General features: G+C 39.7%; 1 long non-coding RNA gene across 2 annotated transcripts in view; it reads left to right on the top strand.

Annotated features, from left to right (window-relative positions):
• The window catches only part of LOC148038888 (uncharacterized), a 103,404-nt gene extending 98,913 nt beyond the window's left edge, over nt 1-4,491 (top strand). For both annotated transcript variants that reach the window (XR_015690344.1, XR_015690342.1), the window contains one exon: nt 3,888-4,491. This is a non-coding gene — a long non-coding RNA (uncharacterized LOC148038888). The remainder of the gene's footprint in view (nt 1-3,887) is intronic.
• Nucleotides 4,492-24,285: the final 19,794 nt, after the last annotated feature.

Here is a 24,285-nt window from a genome sequence, read left to right as displayed (position 1 = left end):
CCAAGATGGGACTTTGTTGGTCATTATGTTGCTGTCTCTGTATATTCAAAGCTAGAACTATATTGATCACTATATCATTGTCTCTGTTTATTCCAAGATGAGACTATGTCACTATGTTGATCGCTAGGATTAGCAACAACATGAAAGTACAACAATGCTTGGCATGTTTGGGCAAATGAAGAACTTCCCATGTACAAACTACTAGCATGTACTTTGTGATAGTGCACCAACTCTTGACACTAGTAGAAGTAAAGGAAGAAGAAACTAAATGTTATGGCCATAAGACTAATTGAGACCACAAACATATAGTTGATGGATAAGAGAGGGAAAGAAGATGGATAGCTCCTTTCCATGGCCATGGAAAGGCTAGTATTCATGGCATCAATGCCATGGGTCTTGCCTTGGGTCTTGGTGGCAACCTCGTCCAAAAGGGTGCACTAGTGCTTAGGATATTTTGGCTTGTCTCCTATTTGGCTAGCTAGTTAACTTTGCTCTCGTAGTAGGCATGCTATTTGTGATTGCATGTGTGGTGCACCAATCCTTGGCATACTAGCACATAATCTCTTATACCTACATTCTGAGAAGTGCCAACACTTGGAAGGAACATCATGCCATTGAACCCCTATGAGTTACTACCAATAACCTATGTGTAAGAGTCTGGGGGTGCACCCATGCTTGGCAAATTGATAGCAGCCGCCTATGGCTCTATGTTGAGAAGCGCCATCCCTTGGCATATCTAAGCTTGAAAGAGACTCTTTTGAGAGAGAGAGAGAGAGAGAGAGAGAGAGAGAGAGAGAGAGAGAGAGAGAGAGAGAGAGAGAGAGAGAGAGAGAGAGAGAGAGAGAGAGAGAGAGAGAGAGAGAATCATAAAAGTTGCCTTGCTTCCCTTATGCCAACCAGATCATAAAAGTTTCCTTGCTTCCCTTGTGCCAACCATATCATAAAAGTTGCCTTACTTCCCTTATGCCAACCAGATCATAAAAGTTTCCTTGCTTCCCTTATGCCAACCAAATCATAAAAGTTGCCTTGCTTTCCTTGCACCAGCTAGCAAGACTAGGGGAGAAATAGAGAAAAGAGAGGGAAAGAGAACATAAGGAATGGCAAGGGGAAGAGCCTAGATACTTGAAATAAGAGAGGTTTAGAAGCAAATAAGCCTAGATATTGAGAATAAAATATTATAAGTATTTAATGAAACTTGAGTTTAGTAATAATGTAAGGCTAGATCAAATAACGTAGCAAAAAAAGTGAGAGTCTATATTTGAATTAAATGTAAAGCTTTCACCGTTTTATATGAGGAAACAACTTTCTTACATAGAACAAACAAGGATACTAATGACATCACCATCGTTGTATTATCAATAAGACTCCTATGATATGAGATAATTCTCCCCCTACAGATGACCTCCCATGCCTGGCATTGGTTAGCATGTATGGTGGAAACTGATATTGGTTATGAGAAAATGTCATTGAGGACCTAGAGGAGGTCAAGGTCACACACCAATGTTTGGCTATAGGGACATTGAATCACTATGTCTCAAAGGATAATTTGTGGAAAAATGCTATAAGGAAACCAATCTACCTCAAAAACATTCTTTTGAAGACAATAATCAATATTCTCAATGTTTAAGGGAGGGCAACTACCAATCAAGAATTCATCACAACCACCAATTTATAGTTTTAATATTGAGTTGACTCTTTTTGTTTGTATATAGATTTCTATTTGGGGAGTTTCTGACAAATGTTTCAAGAGACTTAATTTATCCCAATTTGGTGTAGGTAATTCTCAACTCAATTTCCAAAAAAAAAAAGCCCTTCATAAGAGATGGTTCAGGTTTCGTGTTGGGAAATTCCCCCAATTTCGACATGGAGCCATTGATTTAGTTAAGTTACAATTTCAAGGAATCACATTGGATTTATGGTATCTGGTATGCTTAGTCCCTTATTCAAGTTTTTTCCTTTGGATTGATCGGTAATGGTTTTCTTCAAATTATTGTTGAGAGCTTCTATTTCATCTTAAAACTTTAAGATTTATCTTTTACTTGTGATAAGACCCTAAATTTACCCCTATTTAATGATATGATCATTACAGTCACATGATTGAGGGTATAAGGTGTTAATCTAGTTACACTAGCGTAGGAGTTGTCTTTTTGTGACTAGTCATTAGACCAATCGACCTTGAGAGGGTTTGTGTTCCAAGATGGGGCTATAAACATAAGCTATGAATATAAGTTATAAATACCTAGTTTAATAATAATAATTTTTAAATAATTAAATTAATATACAATGTCTATCTATTTCTTATGTATATCCCTTGTCCTAATACTACTAGATTTCCTTATACATCTGTCTATCCATGGCAATGAGATGAAAATTAATTGCTTGATTTTTAGCTTTGCTTGATCTTCTCACACTCGGTTTAAAGTTAAACTCCAAGAAGATGGTGGGAAGTTTGATCTTTACTACTATCACTAGGCTAGATTGTGAGTACACAGTTGGCTTAGAGAGTCAGTTTATGCAGGTGTCTTGTAAGCATCATTTGGACCGTGTGAGACGTACCTTATGATACCTTAAGGCCACATTGGATTGCGGTATCTTTTATGAGGTTGACTTCGTGGTGCAATTATTTGGCTATATTGATGTAGATTGTGTAGGTATTGTATCTAATAAGGTGATGGCTATATTGATGTACATTGGGTAGGTATTCTATTTGACAAGAAGTCCACCAATGATGGCTATATATATTTGGGAGTGACGTTGTGACTTGGAGTAGTAAGAAACAACCCACTGGTGCATTTTGGAGTGTAGAGGTAGAGTACAAGGGTGGTACTATGGCAACATGTGAGATAGCTTTAATGCTAGAGCTACTTGATGATTTGGGGATCGAGATAGAGAAGAGCGTTGACATTTATTGTGACAACATAAACAACATACAGTTGGAGGAACCCAATGTTTCATGCACACAAAAAATCCATTGAGATTTATTACCATTTCATCAAAGAGCCCGTCTTGGGAGACGTGACATTGATCTCATATATGTGAGCACAAAGGAGTAGGTTGCAGATATTTTCACCAAGGCTCTAGGATTACAAAAGTTTCAACGATTTCGAAGCTTGCTTGGAGTAGAGGTCATGGAGTTGATGAGCTTGGGGAAGAGTGTTGAGATATCAAGCTCAACGCAAGTAGACACTCGAGGACTTGGATGACGGTTTCTACATTCATATCACTAACATGGTTAGTACTTGCATCAGCATATCATTCGAGTGATACTTTACAACTGGGGACATTAGTTAGTCCACCTACCGAAGTTATGGGATATCTACCTAGTCATCTTTTGACTAAGCATGTCACACTATAGACTACTTGTATATTTTGTATGTTGTACTCTCTTATTCTTGGCAGATTATTATAGTGGAGAAGAAGAAGTAGAATTATTGTTCTCTAAGGCCAAGCTTGTTATCATAATCTCACTAGCTTCCAAAGTAGCTTCTCATCTCTTGTTAACCATATTTCTTAGCAAAGTGATGTAGCATTTTAATATCTCATTTCATCACTAGAGTGGCACAATTCATTGCATCTTTGCATCATTAGAGCTCTAGATTGATAGCCATATTTCTTAGTGATGTAGCATTTCAATATCTCATTACATTGTTAGGGTGGCACAACTCAATGGATCTTTGCATCATTAAGACTCTAGATTGATAGTTGCACCCTTAAACCATGCTCAAGTGCTTTTAACCTATGAATCATTGAGTCCACAATTCATTGTGGTTGTATTCAAGTCCATAGGCTTCATCTACTTCGTATCAACACAATGAAGCCTTGATTGTTCATCTATTGATTGCAGCAAGTTTATCGTTCACCACGCTAATCTTGACTCCTTTTACCAGTCCTGCTCCGACATCCTTCAACATGCAGCTGCCCTATCAAACATTTCTGTTAGCAGTACACTTAAGGACTGCCAGGACCACTCCACCCAGCCTCAGCACTGACCGAAGAGCCACTCTTCCTGAACACACTGAGTATAACTATACTCCCACTGAGCTGCACCTAATAGCAGGCCACAGGAACGAAGAGAGGTGCGTGACAGGAGAAAGGCTGACAGTTGAGTGCCATGTCTGCTCCGTGAACATTGAAGATTGGGGAGGATCGATATGAAGCATGCCACACAGAGTCGACAGAGGCCGACACAGAGGCACATGGACACGACATATCCTGCCACAGCATCGCCAGCAACTTGGGGCGGCGTCGCGGGGCCTGCTGTCGGTCGCCGGTAGAGAAGTTAGAAGCCGTGGGCGACGGGCAAATTAAAGAACGCCACAGCCAACTGTAGCTTGGAAATCTTAGTTTATCCAAGAAAACAGGCTGTGACTCGTGAGTCCCAGATCGAGGAGGAGCAACGTACCCTTTCCTTTTATTTTTATATCAGTATTGGCGGTGGCTTCCAAGTCTATCATCTCTCCTTTTTGTGTGGCCCAGTCTTTCGATTTTCAAACCGTCAGTCGGCTCAGATGACATCTTTCATTCCGTGAAAGTATCAATAGCAATTCTTTCACTTTTATCAAACATTTCAAAAAGTTTAGTTGGCTCAACGTCTTTTCCATGTCACCTCTCTCTCTCTCTCTCTCTCTCCATTTCTTTTGAAAATTCAAAAGGTTTTCCCTCCTTTTGTCAAACCTATTTTTGCTGTGTTTTTTGATCCATTGTGTTAATACATGCTTGGATAATAGTGTCGTTCTTTTTGGGGATTAATACATGCTCGGATAATAATGTCGTTCTTTTTTGGGGGGTTATTAATGGTGCATAATACATTTAGCATCCTCCAACAATATAAACTAATTAAACTAACCATTAAAATATTAACAATTAACCACCATCAAGGACTCATTTAAATGTATAAAAATCCCCCCCCCCCCCCCCCCCCCCCCCCCCCCCCCCCCCCCGCCCCCCCCCCCGCCCCCCCCCCGCCCCCCCCCCAATATATAGCAATTGAATGAAAATCTTTTTCCAAAACAATCGTTTAACCAAAGGGCACCACTTGCAAATGAAAACTTTGAACCCATGACCATGCAATGTTGCTCTATCCTAATTTAAACTAGCATTGCTTTGTTTCTAGTTTCTTATAGAGACTCAAACCGACCACCCTCACAAAAGCTCTCTTTTGATTTTTAAGAGATTCAAACTCAAACTAACCAATCTTACAAAAGCTCTATCATACAAAAAAATACTAATGCTTTTATTATGTTTGAGATAAAAATGCCTTAGGAAAATTGTCACATTGGGACCTTGAGACATCTCCTCACTCATTCATGTAGTCCATGGTATAATCCATCCATGTTCATCCTTTTGTCCACTATATAATCCATCCGTGTTCAGCAGTTAAAACTCTCCCTTTTGTTTCCTCTTTGTTAAGGACTTGTACTTGAAGGTCCAAAACTCGTCTTCTCTTTTTTGTACGGTCTCTAAATTTCCCCTTCCTTTCATTCCAAGGGAGGGAGGGAGATAAAATAGAGGGTTTGGAGTGTGTATTTTGGAAAGGATAGCAACACAATTTCTAGAGGCACCGGAACATCGCATTTCTCAAGGACAAGATGATGCAAGCAGTGCTGGAAATAAATCTTTTTCCAAAAAGTTGAAAAACCTTAAAGTGGGAAAGGTAAGAGGTTTTTTGCCAAAATTTAGAGGTATTGAGGGGAAAATACACTAAACTTTTCCAAGGTTAATAGGTTTTCTCACTTTGAAATTTTATTATTAAAGGTGAGTTTCAAATTTTGAATGTGGGATTAGGCTATACCTAGCTTCTTTTAAAGCATTGGTTGCAAGCTGTCAAAAGTTTTGTGGTTGTAGGAATGCTAGAGTATATCATGAAAAAGAATTTAGCACAAGCTAGGTCAAATTTATTAAGTAGTGATGCAACTACTCTCTCCCCTTCACCGCTTTGAATGACTCTTAACTTTTACCACACACACACACACACACATGCTTGCTCCTTCGCTCTCAGTCACTCACTCACACACACTCTCTCTCTATTTGTGTTCACACCGTGCACTTTTGTTTTTCTTTTTTTTTTATTTTTAGGATTCTTGTACTCACCTTTCTGAGAAGAGCTTAATATCTACTATTGGTCATTGGTATTTACTGAAACAATTGTCTACTTAATGTCCAATGCGAAGAAAGTGAAGATACTACCCAATGCCCATTAACACTCTACAAAATGATCACAATGTAATATTTTTTCATTGATGAGAATATCTATAGAGTTACCTCAAACATGGAAGATAATTCAAATGGCATAAAGCTTTCATTCTAGTTAAATGATACATTTTCCAAATGGCAATGCCATAAGGAAACATATGGTTGTTGAGTTATAGCTACAACATGGTCTTTAGACCTAGAAATATACGAATGATACAAAATACCAAATTTAGGCCCTTTGGTAACAATAGGAGATCCTTTACAATTTTTCCATACATGGTATCCAAAGATCACCTTGTAACCATAGTCATCAAATTGTTCCATACTAATGAGACTCTTAGTTAACTCAAGAGCATGCCATACATTAGCAATAGTGGGATGCAATGTAGAAGCTATGGAATGCAAGAGGATTGAGAGAGAAAAGCACTCAAGAGAGCCTTGTGGATATAATTAATGGTTATCCTTATTGTTTATTGCAGAGTGTGTATTGATACAATTGTTGTCCCCTGGTAAGTAGCCATTATCTTTTACCCCAACAATAAGGAAGCATTCAAGACTAACCAAACTTAATTTTTCAAAATCACTACAGGGCTAATTGTTAGTTATTATTTAAGATGATCAATTTTCTAAAATTTATTCACCACCTTGCACTCTCTTTATGTCAGCATAAATGGCTGAGTTATCCATCCATGGTGGCAAACCAAACAGTAAGAAGAGGGTATAAAAATAATCTCTAGAATGCATTGGATTCATTCAAGAGACCAAAGTTTTTGAGAATATGATATCTACAAAAAAATAACAAGTCTTCAAACTATGGCCCACATTCTACAATAAGCAACTTGGAAATAGGTTTCGCCAACAGTAATGAATGACCAACTATTTGCTAGAGCATGACATAGAAAGGTCAATTGTGATGCTATACACCATTCACCCAAGAGGACTAGTCAAACATTAGGTTTTTCATTCTGTACAATGGCATCCATGATCGTTCATGATGGTCAAAGTCACTCATGAGTCAGTGAGACGGGCCTTGGGAATCAACAAATAGGTTGAAAAATATGACAAGTCAATGAAAGGTATCACGTGGGAGGATAACAAAGATCTTTGATCACCTTCTCTTCTCCATTGTGGCCAATGAAGATCTAAGAGTGGTTACATAGTCCCAACTCCTTGGCCAACTGGATTCCGAAGACCCTTAGATCTTATGACTAGGGTTTTCGTAATGCATAAATTAAATAACCTCTAGCTAGAGTCAGTTGTATGCTAAGACTATATATATGCATGCCCCCTTACTAAATTGATTTTAACAACCATTGGGTATTCCGTTTGGTACAAGGACCTATGGCTAGAGTCAATTGTATGCTAAGACTATATATATACATGCCCCCTTACTAAATTGATTTTAACAACCATTGGGTATTATGTTTGATAGAAGGATCAACCCCACCAACTCACAATCAATATGTAGAGGAAGTACCTATGATTGGATAGACTAGGGAGATCAAAATAACAACCAACATAACGCTTCAGAGAGGTTTCAGAACAAGCTGAGAAATATAGTAGCCAGAAGCATAAAAACTAATCAGAAAAAAAATGTTAGAAATGTGGTTTGTAAGTTTCTTTCAAGAGGGGGTAAAATAAGAAATGCACAATTTTTAATTTGGGGATTTTTAAATAGTTTCAACTAGGGAAAGATGTTTTTAACCTCCACTCTCTCTTAAACATAGAAAGATTAATCGAGCTTCAGTTATAATACATAAGAGTCAATTGAGAATATTGCATTGCATATCCATTATCCATTATTGACTTATGTCAAAGATAGTCTTTAGACAAGCTATACTATGGTTCGGACCACATGAAACATTATGATTCGTACATATCATACAAAGAAAATTAAAATAAATATCTAAATGGCCCATGGACAATATGGATTGAGTCAAGTTGCAACATCATGATTCTCATTCCAAAACAAACTAACAAAATGTCAAAATTTGAAATGAATCATAATATATCATAAATAGCCTATAAATGAGACTAAATTCATGTAATAATCAACTCTCAAGACAAGAATAGAGACTAGATTGACAAAGTCCAATAACTAAACCAAATCCCAAAAAAGTAAGTCTATCATTCAAAATCTTGAGTCCTATCGAGTCGTTGCTCATCATCATCATCATCATCATCATCATATTTAACATTGCCCAATAGTTTTTGTTGAAAAAACATGTTTTTGGATCCCTTTTTAAAAAAAACTCACGTTTTGTACATTTTAAACTCAAAGAAACATGTTTCTTTGCTCCTATTCCAAGAAAGGGCAATGAGGCCGTTTGAATGTGACTATCAAAATGATCAAGAGAAAGAATAAGAAGGAGATCAAGAGGACTTTAATAATGAGAGAAACATTAAGGGGATGCGGAAAAAGAGGAGAGAGGCCGATAGAAGAAAAGATCAAAGAATAAGGAAGACATGGGGCATTATAAGAGTCTCTTCAATACCTACATAGAGAGCAAGAGTTGTACAAGAAAGATCAAGAGAGCTTTTTGAGTATTAAGGAGACTCTCCTAGAGTTGTATAAGAAAGATTGAGAGAACTTCCCCTTGAGCATTAAAGAATCCCTCGTAGAAGACATGAGAGAAAGGCAAGAAGAATGGATGGCAAAGCTTTGGGTTGAAGCTAGAAAAGAGTGTAGAGAGCTTGAGCAAAGATAAATAAAAAGTAGTGGATGAAAACCCTAGTATTATGGATGTCACAGGAACCTTACAAGATCTCTAGGGGCTAACACTCAAGAAGTGATTCAAAAAGGCTAAAGCAAAAGATAAGGAGCTAGAGGAGAAGATTAAGTTACAAGAAAAGAGGTAGGATCTTGGAAGAGAAGAATGAACATCAATAAGAGAAAAGAAAATAAATGTAAGAAAATAATTAAGTTACAAGAAAAGAGAAAAGAGGTTAAAGAAAAGAGTAGGATCCTGGAAGAGAAGAATGAACATCAATAAGAGAAAAGCAAAGAAATGTAAGAAAATAATTGGGAAGAAGTGGAGAGAGGAAGAGCGTGTTACCACTTAGGCCCTAACCCGCCAGGGTTGCTACTAGTAGACACCTTCTAGGTGGTAGAGCTCATGAAGGATGTGGAGTCAAGGAAGAGTATGAACAATTATACCTCACCTTTATTGGCTTGCAAACTATGTGTAACAAAACCCTCACTCAGGTAAGACAAGAGACATGAAAGAAAGGCAAGCCACAGGGTATTCACTAGTAGTAATAAGGAGACATCACATGTGTGCAAGAAATATATGAAAATACCCCTTATCTACCCCCTATTTATGGGACCTTACCTTATAAAATGTACCTTCCTTCCCTTAAATAACCCCCCTCCCTTACACTCACGTGGTACCATACCGTAAACCCTAGTGGACCCCCCGAAGGTAAGCATGCCCAAGATGATGTTCTTCATAGGAAAATATTGGACTTGGCATCTTCACAATAAAGCCAATCTTGTTCAAAAATTAGAAAATCGAGTAGAGGATATTAGAAACTCTTCCCAAGAGGTCGAACCCCACTTTGATACAAATTATTAGATTTAGGGTTGCAAAAGTGCAAGTATATATTTTGGAGAAGAAGAAGCTTGAGAGCACAACTCCAAGTGTATTGAGAGGTATCAATAAAGGACTTTTGCAAGACTCAATATGCTCTAAAAGTAAATAGGTATATATACAAGACCAAGGAAGAAAAACCTCCTAAAGAGGGAAGAAACTACCCTAGTAGTCCTAAGTTTGTTCATACATATCACTACCAAAATATATTAACAAAATTACAAGTCATCTCTTAATCTGACTTATGATTATATAATAACTACAAACCCACAATCATAGTACATTCCATATCAAATATAGATTCATATAATGAGGTAGTATTTGAAAAATCAAAAGTTCTTTATTTTCATAGTAGATATGTAGATTCACCACATGTGACTACACATATTGATTATCTTTTTGTTTTTATGTGTTGGGGCTTAAAGTTTTTGCTTTTCCTTGTCCATTTAGTGTAGATTTATCACATGAGACAATACTAGCATCAGATTGGCCCCCATTTTATTTGTATTGTATTTAATCAACTAACAATAGTTACGTTTAAATCCTTAGGAAATAGTATCATATACTTAAAATTTATAACAATAAGATACTATTTCTTAGATTTATAACATTTGTGTTGTCAATTTATATTATCATTCTTTATTGGACATATAATACACTGATTATATTATGCCATATGTATAGGCAATAAATGAATGCATTTTGTGTTTCTAGCGAGCATCTTATTAGTAACCAAAGTAATACAAATGTAATGATTTCTGTAGTTGCTAGTAGAGCACCTTTAATGTATAGAATTATTACTTAGGCACCATTATTGTGTATATTTATTTGCATGCTTGATTATTTTTTCATGTTTATGGTATGAAATTTATTTTTGTCAAGATAGAAATATAGTTTAGGATTTAGACATAAATCCATAGGTCTTAGGACTTATGAGCATAGCCTTTATTTGATGCATTGCCAAATTAGAAGGCAAAATTGGTGCCAAAGGATTTAACCAGGAGAAGAGGATTGACTTTGATGATATCTTCTCATCAATAGTTAAGATGACTACCCTTTGCACAGTTCTTGCTTTGCTGCTACAGAGGATAGGGGGTTGGTTCATTTATAACCTACAAGCAAGTTCAAATTTAAAATTGATGATTATACCTATCCAATTGTGTGGCATGAGGATCAATCTAAAAGTTACGTCTCATGCAACAATGGGGCATGAGACCCAATTTTAAAGTTGAGCATGTTGTAAAGATGGATAAATCTCTAATGTTGTAAAGAGAGATAAATTTGTTATTGAGGCTTGTGTAAACAAAACTAGATATTCAACAAAATGTATTAATTTTGAGTAGGTGGTATGAAGCTCTACTTGAAAAAGTGCTTTAATTATCCAACTCATTAATAAGGACTCGATAGTAATGAGGTAACCAAAACCATATTGTGTGTAAGATAAATAATGGAATTATTTTTTACTAATATATGCAGAAGGCATAAGATTTGTTGTAAGTATCTGCCACAAGGACTGGTTATGTTGCATGTGGGGAACACTAGAGCTATAATTAGAGGGTTTTCTAAGAGTAATATATAGTGTAGGGTTACAAGAAGTTAGGTAGGGAGGGAATGCACTTGACCATGCTAAGAGGTGCCTTCTGAACAAGAAGATCCTGAACTTTTGATGCAGATAACTAGAGGTAGCTTAGACATGGAACCAATGTACATGCAAATAAGTATGGTGATTAGGAGATGATGCTAGGGTTACTGTATGGGATGATGCTAGGAGAGCTACTGAGGTGAAAGGGAGAGGACAAGATGTTGATCAACATGCTTAAGAAAATATTGAAGCACTTTGTGGCATGATATGGAGGAAGCAATACGTCAATTCTCCCAATCCCAACCACCACATTGCTACTCATGACAAACTTGCGATTGATGCATCTACCCTTGTGCTGGAGCTTTTGGTCCCTTTCCTCGAGTGAACTTGACCCTATCCTTCAATGCCTTTACACTCTAAATTACAATGTCCCATTCATTCATCACTTTGTATACAACACATGAGAAACTGGAGATGCAAAAAATGAGATTCTCATTCATAATGCTAACTTGTTCATGATAATTTTTTGGTAGTGTTATCTTTCTTGTGAGAAATGACTCTTGAAATGTTTGTCTTTCTTATGTACAAAAAGGTTGCTCTACTGCTGATCTTTCTCTCTCTTCTTCTCTCATCTTATTCCTCTTTCTCTCACCTCTCTGTAGTCTCTCCCTTCTCTCCTTCTCTCTCCAAGGTTTCCTTCATTACAGTTGGTATCAGAACTTAGATATTTGGTCCCTTCTTCTTTCCCTGAAACTTTTGTAGGCAAATTTGGAGCCGACTGAGGCATACCATTTTCAATATTCATAATAGCTCTAGGCCAGCGTACCATTGGGCAGGGATGCTGGGCTTCGGAGGGCTCCAAGTTGGAAGAAAGGAACTCGGTTGATGCTTAGGTAGGGCTTTGATGTCCTATTTCCTAGCTGCATGCATTGCAGTACCAATGCTGCATTGTTCACCATAGACCTAGCATTCTAAGTGTTGAGGGTCACAGAGATCAATGGCAAAAGACAGATTGATAGGATTGATGCATCCCATATGAGACATGGAGAGTCATCATGTTCATTATGTTAATCCCTCAAGTTACAAAAGGCATTATATCCTTGAAGTTCTTGTTTCACTACTCCTTGGGACAACATGCGGGTCAGTAGTAGCAGTAGTAATCATACTTGTGCTATTAATGAGACATGTGCTATGTCCACATATGATGATGATACCGTTGAATTCCTTTATGGTTATTAGGCGGCGGTGAAGGACATTAGACCTTGAGGGAATTGTTGGGAAGCTCCATCACTATAGTGTTGGGAGCTTGTAGACCTGATGCACCACAAGTCTTGCAAGCATGCTGCAATCTCTTCTTCATCTTCACCTGAATTATTCTCTTTTGTACTTCAGTATCATGTTTTTTAGCTGGTACTACATCAGCATCGCTTGGGGCATACTTGAGTGTCCTTTGAGCTGCCCCATGCTCATGTGTACCAACCACAATATGAGTTATGATGAAACACCATGTTTTGGACATTGAAGCACTAGTGAGTCTTGTAAAACCAACAAGTTGCTTCTTTGTTTTAGAGTCCAAGGTTCATCCATCCAAACCACATTTAGATGCAAAGTAGATGGCCACTTTTTAGAAGGCTTTCTTCAACAGCATTGTTGCATCCTTGTGAATGCCATCTGGATGAGGAATTCACTTATAAGGCTCTAAATCAACAAACTATTGGTGCAAATTTTACATCCAATGAAATTGGAAATTGGAATCTTGATGTCACAAATAGTCTTGAAGTTGGAAAGGAAAAGTTTGTGACAGCCACCACATGATGCGGAGAAGATTTCGAACAAAGCTGCTTTTCTAACTGTCAATTCTGAAAGTGCTTTCCTTTGCCTTTAGAAGTAGGCCAGTTGAGATGGAGTATTGAAGCATGCAAAACAAGTACCACATCAATCACCTGACCTCTTGAAGAGAATATTACTACAGCATCTTGAGCAACGGCACTAGCACATAGTGCAACAACAGTCATGATTGCTACTAGAGGAGAAAAATGAGAGAACATATTGACCAACTCAAGGAAATAGTGAGCCATGGGTGCTCCTTCCAACATTAGCAAAAGTCCAACTTGAAGAGTAGATGTGAAAAGAGCATTTGCATCAACAACAACATATTGCATCCATTGATTGCTAAAGCGAATGCTACCTATACACCAGCTAGTGATCTCAGTACCCTTTTGAGTATCAACATCCCTTCACACACCTCTTAGTAGACCAAGGGCTTATTGACCTTTCGATTAGGCAACTGTATGGCCTGGAGTTGCTATTTATCACATTGAATGAGAAGGGCTGGTTTTCACACAGGTACAATAGGCTGACTTCTAAGCAGGGCTGATTTGTACTTTGGCATTGTTTGACCATATAACAATACTTTTGAGGTTGATATTTGATTATTAGAGTTTGAGCTCCATCACACCAACAAAGGGGCAACAATATCTACAAGAACAAATCAATCATGATTCCTAGTTCTAGTTCCTTTTCTCACTCTTGGCATCCCCAAATGAATGCATTGGATGCTACTCTATGGCGACAAGAAGCCCTCGAGAGCTGCAAGCCAAACCAACTAATTGAGCAACACAATCAGCTCATGTCTAAGATGGACCAAGTGATCTCAACCATCTCAGTCACCAACATGCAAACTAAGGCAATCAATGACAAACTCGCAGCCCTTATGACTGAAGTTGCTCAAATGGCTACAATTAAAAGGGTGACTCAGCATGATTATGAACAATAATATGGGCATTCTCATGGACATTATGAGTACCATGACCATTGGCATGGGTTTGATGTGCAAAGGCAACTGCATGTGCCTACTTATGGTCAACATGCATATGATGATTGTGAATATTTTGACCAGCATGCATCTGATGACTATGTATGTTCTTATGACCTACATTCTAGTCACATACATGAACAACCATCTAGACAACACTATGAACATAGAAAACATCATGTAAATATATATCAGTATGTACATGGGGAGTAACATCATTATCAGCACAACGAAGTGCTTGATATCATCAGGCACTTGATCATTGCCATAAGCAACATGCTCATCCTTATGAGCCACATGATACTTCTCACGAACAATGCCATGATGAGAGTATCTCACTGCTGCAGGCTCATTAGAAGGTGCCCCATCAGTCTAAGGCCCTTAACTTTGAATGCCCAAGAGTAGCCACGCATGTGAGACTCATGGACATGAAATGCATAGGGGTTGATGCAATGAAGGCTGTAGTGATTGCAGTCTCATTTGCTCCAGTTTGACTTGGCCTAGTGGTTCCCAATGAGTTTATGGACAAGTCAATGTGTGCTACCGTATGGGTCGGTGAGGATCTTGTGCCACCATCAATGCTTGAAGATGACACCATGAATTACTTATATGATACATCGGATGCATTGGATCACAATTATCCTTTTGACCTCGGTGGTAGTATGGTAACCTATGCTTGTATGGATGACCCTTGTGCTCTTGATGCTTATTATGTAGGTTATCCATTTGATCCCGGAGAATGGAATGGTCTTGAAAAAGCCCTACCCTGATCAGCATTTCACCAGTGCAATTCTTCCCCTACTTCAGGGGTGCAATTTTGATTGAGTAGCTAATTTTGCCCTAGTCTGCACTATAAAGACAACTTGTAGACATCACACTATTTTGGAATAGTTTTTACCCTGCATTAATGACAGTCAAGTGTCACCTATATGGGCTGAAAGTATGATTCATGAGCTTTGTTTTGACATGTCAGACGCCTCAATCGGAGCTGCCCATAGGAAGTTATGACCAGTTTTCTCCAGTAGTCCTATTCTGGATAGCATGCTATCCATTGTTTGTCAGCCCTTAATTATCAAGAATTAGTGGCCAAACTCATACACTATCAACTTACACATGTCGTATACATCATATACACATTTGTATGCCCCAATCCCACATGAGATTGTACTTCCCCATACCTATATTCTCCTTTGTAATGCTGAGCAAAGTAGTACTATGCAACCCCCCTTCTGCTGTGAGCCATAAGTCATCCTTTTGCTTTTGAGGGCAAAAACCTTCAGGGTGGTCGAGATGGAATGTAAAATACTGGAGATAGATGGGTAAGACATGGGTTAGCATGGGAATACCTAGTTATACTCATGGGGTATTTAAGGTGTTGGGAGATCAAATTAGGGCATCAATTATCAATAATCAAGTCTCTTTTACCCTTGCTTCCAGCTTTCATGGCTTCCCTTCTCTTTCTCTCTCTTTTCATGTCTTTCTCTCGTCTTTATCTCTCTTCTTCTCTCATCTTCTTCCTCTTTCTCTCGCCTCTCTACAGTCTCTTCCTTGTCTCCTTCACTCTCCTAGGTCTCCTTCATTACACAAAAACTTGGAGGGGAAATTTCAAATGATGATTGAAACAACATACCTAATGAGATAAGGATAAAGATACATAGAAAGCAAATAATATGAACTTACTGTTGAAGGCCAACGCTCTTCGTGAGGATGAGAGAGCACCTGAATGTTGACATGGTTGAGATGAATGCACACATGATTCCCTCTCAAACATATAATGGCCTCCATGGGGTCCTCTATGCCCAACAATAGCACAATGCACTTGTGGAGAATGGTGTTGAGCTTTCTCTAGACAACATGCCCCTCTTCCATCAAAAGTGGTAGTGATTGGCGAGCTCTATTGAGGCCTGCTATAATAGAGATAAGAATAGAGTGCAAAAGAGGCTAAGCATAGTGGGTGGTGGGTCTTGATTGGGAGTACTTGGAGCTAGGGTTGGGGCTTGTGGGATGGAGGCACTTGGACTTGGAGCTAGGTCTCAAGCTCGGGGATGGGGCTTGTGTGGTGGTGAGGACACTTAGAGCTCCAACTTGGGCTCGTGGGGCTAGGGCACTTGGGCTTGGGACTGGGGCTCGTGTGGTGGGGGCATCTTGGCTTGGGACTCGAGCTTGGGCGTGTGGAGCAGGGGCACTTTGGCCTGGGGCTTGGGGTTTAGGGGTTTGGGCTAGGCTTGAGGCTTGGGCTAGGGCTCGAGCACGTGGAGCTCAGGCTGTCGAAGATTGGATTCAGACTCATGCTCATAGAACTTGGTAGACTTGCATGGCTCAACGTGTTTAGCAAGCTCATAGGTTTCAGCATTATGGGGCTCTCTGTCCAAGGGTCAGCTCTAGGATGTTGCTTTTGCTCTTCAAAAGTTTTGGCATGGCTTGGCAAGCTTTGTTCCTAGGATTAGGCTTTTCCACTGTTAATACTCTCTATAACTATGTATCCCTCTCATGGCTATTGGTGGGGGATCTCCACCTGGGTTATTGTTGGTGAAGAGGTGAGATAGTAAGAATTTCCTGCATGTGGCAATCCATGATCTCAACAAGATTTAGAAGCTTGTCATACCACAATCACATGGCACAAGCTATCAAAATCTTTGTGGATATGTTTTGTGAGAAAAATGCATCTTGAAGAAATTTGATGAGAAAGTCTTCGACAATCTCCTGAAGTGTGAGATTTGTTGAGATAGTCCATTGCATATTTATGGCCTAGCAATCACAGATTTTCCATATCAATCTTTGAAAGGTTTGTTATGGTATTGAAGGTTGCATTTGCATATCTAGCCTATATAAATCACTAAGAACCATGTCATGAGCCTAATACTTTCTACATCACCATGGGAGGAAGTTGTGCATGACATGAACCGTGAATAATAGACCCTAAAGAGTGACCATGGGACCATAGAAACTGTTGTGCTACATTTATCGATTAGTTGTTGGTAGCCCTCAATGACAAGTATATTGGATGAGAGTCACCACCAACCAAATAGAGGCTACTACCATTAAGCAAAGGATAGCCACCCATGAGCCGTGAGGGACACTAGAGGAGGGTCACCACCGAGCAATAGAGACTACTCCTAGATCAACGATCGCCACAAGAGGAGATCCACTATTGGTGGTGGGGGACTCCACATCCTCATCCCGCTCTAGCAAAAGACAAAGAGTGGAGGCTTATGCAACATTGGAGAGAGAATCCTCTCTCTCTCAAGCTCCCAGTCATGTGCATGGATCAGTTGCCTTTCTTAGAGAAAGGCAACAGCTTGAGGACATTCAAATTGCACACATGATGATTGAGTGCAATCTTGCATTCAATATCCTAAAGCAAGAGCAATGGAAGAACATGGTAAAAGCCGTTGCCAATGTGGGTCCACTTGAAGGATGGACCAATGTCATATACAATAACATGAGGAAGAAAAATATTTATGAAGAGAAGGAGAGGATTGATAGAGTCCTTGATCCTATTCAGGCTGCATGGATAAAATATGGTTGCTCCATTTTCACTGACAAGGATGGAATGATTTTAAGAAACAAGGTATCACCAATATACTCGTCTCATGTCCACTCAGCACTTACTTTTTGTTGGCCGTAGACACTGGCAAGAGGGGGAGGAAAATGATAGATGCATTCATCTACCACCACATTGGGCAAGCTATCTTTGAGGTGTACATTACCTCTTAAATTTGTTTTCATTTTTTTCATTATAATTTATGCATAACTATCTATCTCACTATTCTCTCTAATATCTATCTTGATTCTCTCTTGGTCCCCCCCCCCCCCCCAAAAAAAAAAATCTCTCTCTCTTTATTCTTGAATCCTAAAACTTGAAAGGCTCAGTTCTCTCTTTCTCTTTATAACCTCCAAGTATTGTTATTTACTTATAATTTGTGGTTGTAGGTGGGTCCCTTGAATGTGTGGTGCAAGGTCTTATCAACAATGCATCGAATCGTCAATGCATGGACCATTTTCTTGAGGCCAAGTTTCCCACGATTGTGTGGACTCCATGTGAGTCATTTTTTGGACTTGCTCATGGAGGACATTGGGAAGTTCAAGTGGGTGAAGAGGGTGGTCCGTCTAAAGCTACATTAGTTGTAATCTTCTTCATGGTAAAGGTAATGGTGCTTGCAATGTATCATAAGCATAGCACACTTGAGTTGAAGAAGCCTTTTTCGACTCAATTTGCTTACATGTGATTGTTGCTCAAACACCTTTATGAGATGTGTTTCCTTGATAGTGGTATCCACTCTATGAAATGAGTGGGATGAGCATGAGAGAGAGGAGGCCAAAGCCATTTTCATTGTCATTGTCATTGTCGTGACTCCCTTTTATAGGGTGTTATGTATGAGTGATTGCAAGGGGTCCACCATGGACCTTCTCGTCCACTTATTTAAAGCAGCATTGGTGGAAGCATGCACTTACAAAGTGATCACAAGACAAAGTGTGCATATGTTCTAGAGATAGCAGAGAGGAGATGGGGATGGATGCATAAGCCCATCCATGGTTTTGTTGCATTGGTACATCTAACCTAATGGAGTCCTCGAGGAGCAAAGATGCCATGCGGATTAGAGAGGGCATGTGGCTTTGCTTGTTCCACTTGTTGGTGGCACTTATAAAGCCTTTATTTTGGTGGCAAAACTTTGGATACGCATTGGAGACCCTTCAGCCCTTAGCCATGAGCTCGCCATGAGAGTCCTTTTTTAGGATTGCTCTTCAGGCCCATGTGAGAGGAACTGGAGTGCCTATTCTCTCATTCACACAAAGATTCACAATTCGCTTAGCACATGATACTTAGAGCAGCTAGTCTATTGCCACACTAACTTATGCATGATGAAGGCTATGATGAGTATGGGTAGTGCAAAGTAGGTAAATACTTAACCATAAAATTTAAAATTTGTTGTTTTAATTTTAAAGTTTGAAGTTTATACATTACAATTTAGACTTTAGGATTTACAATCTTATATACATTGTGTAGATAAATGTTGAGACATTCAAGTTGATGCTGCGATACACTTCCGAGTGTACATTAGGAGATGGATGAGGAGGAGGAGATGATCCTTGTGGACCTCTATAGAGAGCTTATGGCAATAGATACTCATGACACTCATAGTTAGCGTGCTCGTATGCAAGGAGTTTAAGTAGGTTGTAGTAGGGGCATGGTCATTTGACGCCCTTCAACATCAAAGAGAGGTGGTTGGACTGGCTTGCAAACATATGGAAGGTGAGGCTCTAGTAGCTCCCATCCTATGCCTTGTGATGATAACCTATCTTGTCTACATAGCTCACACCTAGGCAGCCATCATTTGATGATGATGTTAACCTCATCAATGAGGATGAGTATAAGAGTGACTCATCATCCGATGTTGAGAAGTCATCTTCAGACTCTCTTGATGAGCACTTAGATGGTTTTCATGATGATGATGATGAGGATAGTGATGCCTTATCACAGTGTATAGATTCATAGGTCTCTCTCTTTTTTTTAATCTACTATCACTATATCCACATGCCATTATGAGCCATATTCATGTATGTGCTAGTCTTTAGACTCTAGTTGTATGATGCATCGCATGTTGTGCATAGCGCATGTGATGAGGAGGGTTATTTTCACTTTGAACATGTGTTCTATCATTTAATGATTTATGAGTTTTTTCAAAATCAAGTTTTTTTTCTGTACCAATAACGTACCGCTCCTTATAAAAACATAAGGTACCATTCAGTATCATATTTTATCGTACCTTTTCTACCTAACAACTATGTGCTTCGTAGTAACTATCAAAGACTAGAACACTTAGACAAGGGTCATAACCGAGCAATAGAGATTGTCTCTAGGCAAAGGGTAGTCTAGAACCACTTGGCTATGACCATTGAAGACCAAGACACTAGACAAGAGTCACATTGAGTGATAAAGGCTGCCCTTGGACAAAGGGTAGCCAATTATCACTTGGCGGTGACCATCAAAGACTAGAACCTTGGACAAGGGTCACCACTAAGCAATTGAGGCTATCCTTGAGCCTTCAAGACAAGAACACCGAACACACAATGAATAGGTCACAACAAAATTAAAAAAGGCTTTACCAATCAATAGGTCACAAGGGGATTGTTCTTATCGTCCACATATCACTTCTTTTGGGGTGGCCTCACAATATTGGGGGCCCAATGGAGGATATGAACATTCAACAAACAATTGGCACACTCATAGCAGGGACAACTTCAGTGGGCCTAGTGGAGGGCATGAAGGCTTAATAGATGGCTAGTTGTAGAATAGAGGACCATGCGAAAGTGAGTGTAAGAAAATAACCAAATGTAGTTTCCAATTTAATGGAATAGCTCATGCATTAACTAGTTTAAGGTGTCAAGTTCGAGTACTAATTACTTTTTCATTAACCGGTTTACAATAAGGGGATTTAGTAGTGAGTGCTTTTGCATTAATAGGAGTTATTTTCAAATGATTAAAGCATTTTTTGAAGTGTTCTTCCCACATAGTGCCACAATTAAAGTGATTTTAACGATGCAAAAAACAATTTGTATTAATAAGTAGGAAAGATGTTGTTGCTAGTACAAAATGCCATTATATTCCATAGCATAACATTGGTTAGATTTTGTACATAGGGGAAAATTTGAGATTACAATGGAATCCATGGTGCTCTCCCCATCAGATGTTGCCATTACATTTCATAATATACATAAAATTAGTTAGACTTTTTACATATGGGGGGAATCTATAATGCATATGGGAAAATCTGGGGTACCTATGGGAGAATCAGGGATGGGGGAACCTTAGATCCATGTGGGGGAGTCCGAGATGTATATGGGGAAATCTGGAATGCATAGAGGGAATCCATCCAATTGGGGGAATACGGGATGCATATGGGGGAATCTAGGATGGTGAGCTCAGGGAGCACACATCAGTTGCACAAGTATTGGCATCTTGGGCTTGGGCAATTTGAGATTGGCTTGAAGCTGAGGCAAGGGAAGGAAGTCTGTCATCCCATTTGAAGTTGTCATTTGCATGGGTTTTTGTGAGTTTATCTTGGGGAAGCCTACACAATGTTTCTAGTCTCTCCATTTTGCTACTTGGTAATAAGTTTAGGGTTGAAGTTTCTCACAATGGGTAGATTTGGAGGGCTTTCATGCAAACCAAGGGTGGGGTATCCATTGCTAAAAGTCCCATATGTAAGGGGGTCCAAGAGCAAGGCTAGAGCCATCAATGTATCAATATATAGAGGAAAATTGAGAAGGCTTCCATGAAGCAGACCTTGGTCGAGAACCTTGGAGCCAAACAACAATCCTTGTGGAGATGAGAGAAAGATCAGCCCCTATTGGTAAATGATAACCATGAGAGATTGTTGGGGGGCATAGGATAGATGGACTAAGTCTCATACTATCTACAAATCCGATACGATTGTAAAGTGGGTAAAAAATAAGAGGCATCATCTCTAACAAGACAAGTTATTGATGTTTAAGTTTAAGAAATCCAAAGATGCCAAAAATGAAAAAAACAACCATCAAAATTAGGCACAGTGATCTTCATAGGGCAGGGCCAAAAGCTTCAAGGATGGAATCAAGAGTGGTCATCACCATTGCTATCAATATGGTGATGTGATGGGAACATGAGAGCATGTGTATTAGCCATGCGGTGGGACCAAAAATGTAATAAAAAGTATTGCAAGCCAATAATCCTAAGCCCCCTCCCAAAAAAGCCTAGAAGAGTGTCCCTTTCATTAATATCAGATTCCAAAGCCTAGGGACTAGGCACATAACCAAAAGGGATAATTGCATTAACTCCATGGAGGGATCACTAAATGTGCATGTGTACTTTGCACTACTATTAAGGATTGCTCAAAAAGGGTTCAGGGTTCAAAACTTCAGTAGGATGCTCTCTCCTACCACATTCGTACTCCACTACTCTCTTAATCTCCTTCGATCATGCCAGCTCTCCTGATCTCTCTTGCATTCGCTCTCATGTAGCTCGTGCTTCACCCTTGCACTCTCTCAATGTGATAGAGACATAATAGATCAAGGATCTTTGACTTAGCAATGGACACTAGCTCTTCACACAAGGTGCCATCAAACAATCCAATAGGTATGACGTATTTAAAACTTCATACCATTTCTAACCAAAATGAATAGCAACTTCATACGTATAGAGACTCATCAAAGGTATGTATAGTTTTGTAAAGAAGATGCCCTCAATGGCAGTTTAGGATAGGCCAATCCTCACAAAAATTGTCCTTTAGTGCAATTGTTTTAAGAAAGATTTTTAAGAAATTAGTTGAAATTGAGGCTTGCCTTGATGAGAAGTAGCTAGTTTTTGGGGCATTTTAGTTATAAAACTCATTATTTTCTCCTAAAAATGGATTGGGGTCAAGCCACTTCCTTTTTCCCATTGGATAAGCTTATTCATGACTCTTGTGTGGTTTTAATCCACAATGGGTTGCCACCAAGTGACATGTGCCGCCGCTAAGTGAAGAGTCAGTATATGGCTCTCGAATGACCCTAGTGTTTGTGGGTTGAGCCCTCTTGTGCTGTGAAGAGTGCAGGGGTCACCGATGTCAAGAAGATACCTTCGTCTTTCAAAGAGAGCCCGTAATTTTTAATAACAGCCCTATGTATTGTGAAGCTTGCATGTGTCATCACCAAGTGAGGGAGGGCCCCCTCGTTTTTTGCGGAGAGAGCCCATATCGCTTGCTAGCAACCCTCGTGTGATGTAAAGCTTGCACAAGTCACCACCAACAAGGTAGGTCCATCGCTCTTATGGAGAGAGCCTGTATCACTTTGTAGTGACCCCTATGTGCTATGAAGCCTACACGAGTCACCACCAAGAAAGGGAGGGTCCCTCCACTCGCAAAGAGAGCCTTTATCAGTCAATAGTGACCCTCGTGTGTGAAGTTTGAATAGGACACCATCAAGTGAGGGAGACCCCTCCCTCTTACAGACGGATCACTATTAGTGGGTAATGACCCTTATGTATGGTGAAGCCCTTTATTATCACCACCAAGCAAGGGAGGCCCATCCCTCTTGTGAAGACAACCCATATCACTTAGTAGTGATCCTCATGTATAGTGAATCACTTTAGTATCACCACCGAGCAAGGGAGGCCTCCCTTTCTTATGGAGAGAGCCCATATCACTTGGTAGCAATCCTCGTGTATCGTAAAGTGGGTATGGGTCACCACTTGTGCAATGAAGCCTGCATGGGTCGCTACTAAGTGCGGGGGGTGTTAGCGATCAGATCTTGTCGGCAGCCAGTCAGACTGCCACGTGGCAGTCCGACCTGGACAATCGGCTGCATTTAATGCAACCGACTATCTGGCGCCTATTTTCTGGCTATTTATAGCCAATCTTCTACAGTCTTCCAGTCACTTCTGATCACAGGTTTCAGGCTAGAGATTCATGCAGATTACATCTCTGTTTGCAGATTTCAGGCTAGAGATCGTGCAGACTGCAGCGGACTTCGAGGTGAACAGCAGGTTGCATCGTCGAGGTGGAGACACGCAGTCCCGTGCACTGCGCCCATGTACATATCTGCATATCTTTGTATACATCACACTTTATACAGAAGATCTTCATCCTCCACTGTCTCTTTCTCTCTCTCTCTCTTCTCTCTGCGTTCTCTCTCTCTCAGTCTTGGTCCCATGCTTCCGTATCACTACACTCTGACATGGTATCAGAGCAGTAAAGAAGGGCTGACTGAGTGAAGAACCAACCTGAAGAGGAGATTCCATCGCGACACAAGGCTGTGTTTACAACGTTCGAGGGCGAGCGGGAGGGCTGCGCATCGGAACAAGGCTGAAGCGAGCGTGGGTGCGCGGGAAAGGAGCCTAGTTGGTGGATTTGCTACTGTTTATTGCTGTTTGAAGAGGAGAAAGGCTGAGTTTTCAGTCTTCAAGTGCAGGTTTTGCTTTTTCATAGCCTCCGGCGAGTGAAGAAGGTTTGGGACGTGGAAGAAAGAGCCCAAGCAGGCTGCGTTTTCACAATCAGAGGGGGTTGCTTTTGCGTTTGTGAAAGCATTACAGGTGATCATGCACAGAAGGTCAAAGAGACAAAGGCAGCTTTACATCAGACGTTCGAGAT

Source organism: Lygodium microphyllum, chromosome 3 (genome assembly GCF_053477565.2).
Source record: "Lygodium microphyllum isolate KBCC chromosome 3, Lygodium_microphyllum_v1.1.10, whole genome shotgun sequence".
Taxonomy (NCBI): Eukaryota; Viridiplantae; Streptophyta; class Polypodiopsida; order Schizaeales; family Lygodiaceae; genus Lygodium; species Lygodium microphyllum.
This window is presented reverse-complemented; position numbering and strand designations above follow the sequence as displayed.